Raw genomic sequence first — 6587 nt, 5'->3', positions numbered from 1 at the left:
TCCTAAAGTTTGGACTAAAACTCCTCTAGCATTTCCCTTTTGCTCATCACAATATAATTTGAAAGGTTTACTATAATCTGGTAAACCTGAAGCCGGTGCTTGCATTAAGGCACCTTTCAGAGTTGTAAAAGCTTTTTGCCTCTCCAGACCCCATTTGATGGGTTGCAATTTTGATGGAGATGCTCGGTGACCTTTTACAACCAATTTATTACACAAATACCGAGTGTCTGTAACACAATCCTTCCTTGAACGATATACTAACAATAACTCATCTACGTATTGTATCAATTCAGACTTACACAGAAAAAACAGATCAGCCAAATTCCTTTTCAAAATTTGGGAGAATATAGTTGGTGAACTTGTAAATCCCTGGGGTAACCGAGTCCAGGTTAATTGTTTCCCTTGCCAAGTGAAGGCAAATATGTGCTGGCTTTCCTCAGCCACAGGTATGCTAAAGAAAGCTCCAGTCAAATCCAATACAGTGTAAAATTTTCCCCAAATAGGTATTTGAGTAACAATCAAATTTGGATCAGGTACTACTGGATGGGGAACAATTACAAATACAAATCTATATTCTGGATCCCCATCTTTGTAACTTTGACATTCTTTTAAAATCCCCTTTGCCAAAAATGATTTTATTTGTTTTCCAATACTTGGGATAGCTTCTGCCACAATTGGGTATTGTCTAATAGACGGGGGAGTCCCTCCTTTTGTTTTAATCACTACAGGTTCTGCAGATTTTAATGGTCCAATATCATCTCCGGAGAGACTCCATAATTTTTAAGATACATTCTTTAACTCTTTTGGGATTTTAAGCTCACCTTCTTGAATTTCTATAGTTTGCATTCCCATTATGATCAATCAAATTCCTTTGGGAGTTAAATCTATGCATGTTTCCAATTCCTGTAATAAATCTCTCCCAAATAGTGAAACAGGAGAAGTTGGCGAAATAACAAATCAACCTCATATCAAACGATCATCAAAAACAATAGGAAGGGGAAGAGAAAGCGGCAACTTCTCTTCACCCAAAATTCCAGTAACCTTTACAAATTCATCAGATAACTGTGACACATAAAAATTTAACAATGATAAAGTTGCACCAGTATCTATTAAGAACTTAACAGGAATGTCATTTACCTTAGCTGTGATAAGTCCCTCGTTATCTACCTTAATCCCAGAATCCCAATCCATAAATTTCTCAGCGAGAATGTGGACGTCCCGGTCTTTCCGCTCCGTCTCTCCCACCGTTGTTGGATGATGGTATTAGAGGACAATACCGAACAGTATGCCCTAAATTATGACAGTAAAAGCATTCAAGATCATTAGTTCGAGAGGGAACGAATCTTTGTCTTCCTCGGTCCCCCTCCTCACGACCTCCACGGCCTCGTGAAAAACCTCTTCCCCTGCCGTGTTGGTAATTCTGAGTAGTTGCGGTGCTGAAAGGTTGATCTCTCTCTCTCTCTCTCTCTCTCCCCCTCCTTTCTCTCTTTTCTTTGATCTTGTTTCTTTTGCTCTTCACTTCTTCCATCATATACAAAGGTGGCAATACTAAGAATCTTTGTAAGGCTTTCGCCTTGCCACCCTGGCATATGTTTCTTGAAATATTTATTAATATCAGGTGCAGATTGATCCACAAATACACTGATTGCAAGGGGTTCCTGAAAATTGTCCCTTGTCATTCCTCCATATTTCAGGAGGGTAGCTTTTAACCGAGTCCAGTAATCACTGGGATGTTCATCAGGTTTTTGTCTACATTCCATTACCTTTGTCCAATTAGTAATTTTTTTTCGCCAGCTTGCCGAACAGCCTCCACCAGTTGCTGTAAGGCATCTCGTTGGAGTCTGACACCATCCTCAGTGGCCAAATTCCAGTTTGGGTTTTGATCGGGCCAGGGCTGTAGCCCTTGAGCTTGACCTCTTTGTGCAATTTCCCGATCCTTTTGGAAGATTTTTTCCTCTCTTCTGCTGTAAAGAGCTCTCTCATGAGGGTCTTTACATCATTCCAATTTGGAGAATAATCAGTAAAATTGCCAGATAGCATCTCAGCACATTTTTCAGCATCCTCTCTGATGCGTGGCATTTTGATTGCCAGTTTACTAAATCTCCTTGTTTCCAGGGTTCATGTCTCACAACAGGTTGGACTGGTGGAACCTCTGGCGGAGCTCCAGGTCCAGCTCTAGGGTTTGGGATGTATTCCAACCTCATGGGATACATGCCAAATCCCTTGTCAGTGAAAGGATTCGATTTCTCCAGCACGGGCGCTGAAGGAATGGAAGGTGTCACTTGTTTAGGCTCTTTTATTGCCTTTCTTTGCATTTGCCCAATAGTACCAAATATACCAAAAATCAAGATCTTGACTCCCTTCATCCTCGAGGATTACCCTTAAGAATCTCAATTTATGCGCATCAAAGGTCCCTTTAAAGGGTCAGATGTCTCTAGGTCCTCCACCTCGGACCCTAGTTAAAAATGGCCATTCTTCTTGACACAGCAAAATAAATCTCTTTTTCCCACATGTCCCGGTCAACGGGATTCTATTCCAATTCTCCAACACCTCAGCAAGGGGCGTCCCCCTTTCAATGCTGGGTCCAATTCCCATTTTACCTTTTCCTTAATTTCCCGGGTTACCTTTGTTTCAAAAAAATTCCTCAGCAATTTTAAACACACAGGCTCCTAGTGTCTGAGTATACCCGCTCCCAAGACCACCAGGTGAACTCACCCTTGTTGCCGGCATTTAGGCGTTGGAGACGGGAATGCTCAGAGAATCGGAGCAGTGTCCTAGAGTCCCATCTGGGGTGCCAAATTCTGTTAAAGAAAATTGGCAGAGTCCGGGTCTCTAGGTTTGCTGGTTTTATTAACAACTCAGAGTTGGACCACCACCGCAGTGAATGGTACCTGACTCAAATTCACTACCGGTTTATATAGAAACTAATAATCAATTACATCATAAACATTTCATAAGCTTCTGTTAATAATCCACTAACTATTTCAATTCCTCTTTCTTCCTTCATCAAGAGTCCACAAAAGTCCATTCTTTTCTATTGTTTAGCTGATCTTTATGTTCTGGTTCCGCTCCGACTCCGGCCGACACCCTGTCCTCGATGTTCTTGCTGTGATCGGCGTCCTTAATGTTCTTGCCGTGATCAGCGTCCCGTCCTGATCCAGGTTGATCAGAGTCCAGTTCCCACCGCCAGTGTCTCCTAAACATTCAACCTTAAAAACAACTGAATTTATGTTTAAAACCTTATCTATACTAATTTTTATTTCTAAGTGTCCTATATTTCTTTTAAGGTAAAGAAAAGGTTAACCATACATCCCCTTTACTAAAATCATCAGAAGGTAATACTTCTAGGCCTACTCCTGCTTAGCTACTCATTAAGCTTTGATTGATGATTTCTTCAGTCCTAGGTCAGGATTACACAAGGAGCTTTGAGAACAATATTCATGCATTGTGAAAGCCCACCTGTGTTTATTCAGATAGACTTATATTAATTATTCTATTCACTATTCTATTTCACCCCTATTGATTCTTGTCTCTCTAACTCATAAGAACTTTTACATTAATTATGTGAAAATTTCTATAACAATAGGTCAGGATTACACAAGGAGCTCTGAGAACAATATTGACGGATTGTGAAAGCCCACCTGTGTTTATCAGATTGACTTCAGGTATTTTAGGTTAATACTTAGGAGACGCCGGCAGTGCAAAGCAGACTCTGGTCAAGACGGGACGCTGGTCACGGCGAGAACATCGAGGACGGGGTGTTGAGCGGAGCCCAGGTGGAACCAGAAGATAAACATCAGCTGACCGGCGGCGAAGAACGGACTGCTGTGGACTCTGGAGGAAGTGAACTTCAACGAAACAAGACAGTTTTTAGAGCTATGAGCATATGCACGGATTCCAGTAAAAATATTCTACAAAACTGAACAGTTGCAGGAAAGCGCATCAGATAATAATAATAAAAAAAAAAATAGCAAAAACCTGCAGCGAGCGTTTGCCACGCTTTTTACGAAGGAGTGCAAATTTTCCTTCCGCCCCCCCCCGTGTGAAAGATCACATCCAATCTACAGATCCACACAGCACCTTACTAAAAAAATACTTAAGCCTGGTCTTTATGACCACTTTATGTTCTTTTTTCCTTTATCAGAACAAAGTGATCTGACAGAAGATAACGCTTTCTAAAGCTTTTTCTGTGCTGTTACTCTCGAGGCAGGCTCTAAATATCAATTCCTGTTTTAAATGCTGTATCAAGGCAGCTGTCATTTTGAGATATCATACATTTGTGCACGTATACCTCTGCACTGCTAATTCTCAGCAGCCAGATGCCCTACTACTGCCTTTTAATTTCTTCTTTGCTCAATACCTGAGGCCCCCTGAAGAGTCTAGAGATCTCAAATAGAGATTTCCTGACTGGGGCTCCCTTTTGGGCCAACACAGAGAGATGAAAGAGCAACTGAAATAGTTAGCGGAATTTTAACAGAAGCTCCCCCGCACAAACGGCCCATCTGCCTTCTGCTTTTGGCCCCCGAACCAGTTCATGGAGCGCCCACGGCGGAGCCCAAAAACACAGCTGCCGAGCCTGCTCTCCAGTCCCAAAAACGCAGCGCTCGGCCTCTGCTGCCGACCCCAAAACCACACCAGCGACTCCCCTCTGTCAGCTCCCGAAAAACGCACCGCTCACATCCGCTTCTGAGCCCCCCGAAGCGGCCGCGGGAGCCCGTTCTCGAGCCCCAGGAACACAACACCTGGCCTCCGTTATTGGGGCCCCAAAGCAGCTCACCCCGCCTGCTTTCTGACCCCCCCTGCAGCCCCCACGTGCGACGCCGAGGGATGGGGGGGGCTGCAGCCACCCCGCAGCCCTGCGCCCCCAGGGACCCACGGGCAGTTTTGGGGAGCGCTCGGGAACCGCGCAGGGCCCGGCCCCGTGCCCCTGCGGGGCGGCACCACCGCAGCCCGGCCGGCGCTTTATTAGCGCTCTCGCAGGCTTTACTTCTCCGCCATCTCCTGCACCGCCGCGCCCGCCCCCCGAGCCCCCCCGAGGCCCAAAAATCCCCCGGGGGGAGCCGGGCCCAGCCGCCCCGGGAGCGCAGACCCGCCCGCCCCCACGGACCCCCCCGGCGGCAGCAGCCGGGGCCCTTTCCCCCCCCACCACCCCGTGCGGGCACCAGGACCCGCCCGGCGCCGCGACCCGCCCCCCCCCCCCACCCCGCCGGGAGCCGCGCGGGAACCGCCGCCGCGCCGAGCCGGGACCTGCCGCCGGGACCGGCACCGCGCCGCCCCGGGAGCCGCAGCCGCGCCACGCCAGGACCTACCGCCGGGACCGGCGCCGCGCCGCACCGGGAGCTGCCGCCGCGCCGCGCCGGGACCTGCGCCTGGACCGGCGCCGCACCAGGACCTGCCGCCGGGACCGGGACCGGCGCCGCGCCGGGAGCCGCGTCAGAAGCTGCGCCGGAAGCCGTCGCTTTGCCGGAAGCCGCGCCAGGACGCGCCCCCCCCCCGCCCCGCCCCGCGCGGCGCCGCGACCCGCCCCCGCCGCGGGCCACCCCCGCCGGGAGCCGCGCGGGAAACGCCGCCGCGCCGAGCCGGGACCTGCCGCCGGGACCGGCACCGCGCCGCCCAGGGAGCCTCCGCTCCGGTAGCCGCCGCCCCGCCGGGAACCGCGCCGGGACCCGCCCCGCCCCCGCCGCGCCGGGACCTGCGGAGAAAAAAAAAAAAGCAGAGGGGGAAAAAAAAAAAAAAAAAGTAAAAAAGCGTCGGCTGCAGTACCGAAATTTGGCCACAGGGCGGCAGCAGAAGGCGCCGCCAGAGCGCCCCTCCACTGCGCATGCGCGGCTCCCCAGGGGACCCCGCCCATATCCTGCCCGTCGGGGCGGAGTCACGCAGGAAACCACGCCCCATCCCGCCCCCCAGGGCGGGGCTCCGCTGGAGGCCACGCCTCACCCGTCCCGCCCCCTGGGGGCGGGGCTCCGCACCAGACCACGCCCCTGTCCCGCCCATCGGGGCGGGGTTCCGCGGGAGACCACGCCTATGCTCCGCCCTCGCAGGGGCACGGCCACGCCCACTCCCGGCACTGACAGAGCCGGCCCCTGCGCATGCGCAGTTTCCCCGGGGACCCCGCTCCCGCCCGCGCCCCGTTTAAGCGCCGCTCCCTCGTCAAAAAAAAACGGCGGCGAACTAAAACGCAGCCGCCGAGAGACATTGTTTAAAAAGCAACGGCACCGAGGAGAGGCAAGACGCGGTTAAAAGAAAAATAAGGACAGGGAGCGGGGAAATAAGCGGGCAAGGAAAGAACATTTAAAAAGCGACGCCGCCGAGGAAAGACCAATTAGTAACACAAAAGACGGCGAAATAAAGGCAGCGAACGGGATAAAATAGACAGAAAAATTTAAAAGCGACCGTGATTAAGAAAAGAAGGAGAAAGTTTAAAATAAAGCCCCGGGAAAGTGAAACGGAGAAGGGCGAGGAAAGAAGTAGTTAAAAAAAAAAAAAAAAAAAAAAGATAAAAAAGCGGCGGCTGCAGTACCGAAATTTGACCACAGGGCGGCAGCAGAAGGCGCCGCCAGGGCGCCCCTCCACCGCGCATGCGCTGC

The 6587-nt window shown here is 50.5% G+C and overlaps 1 long non-coding RNA gene across 1 annotated transcript; it reads right to left on the bottom strand.

Annotated features, from left to right (window-relative positions):
- Window positions 1–2829: 2829 nt before the first annotated feature.
- On the bottom strand, window positions 2830–5393 carry LOC137669255 (uncharacterized). Its single transcript, XR_011049072.1, has 2 exons — window positions 5310–5393; window positions 2830–3848 (listed from the first exon to the last, which is right to left on the bottom strand). It is a non-coding gene; the product is annotated as an uncharacterized lncRNA (long non-coding RNA).
- Between the last annotated feature and the right edge of the window lie 1194 nt (window positions 5394–6587).

This window comes from Nyctibius grandis, chromosome 1 (genome assembly GCF_013368605.1).
Source record: "Nyctibius grandis isolate bNycGra1 chromosome 1, bNycGra1.pri, whole genome shotgun sequence".
Taxonomy (NCBI): domain Eukaryota; kingdom Metazoa; phylum Chordata; class Aves; order Nyctibiiformes; family Nyctibiidae; genus Nyctibius; species Nyctibius grandis.
The sequence above is the reverse complement of the archived record's forward strand: the minus strand, read 5'-3'. Positions and strand labels throughout refer to the sequence as shown.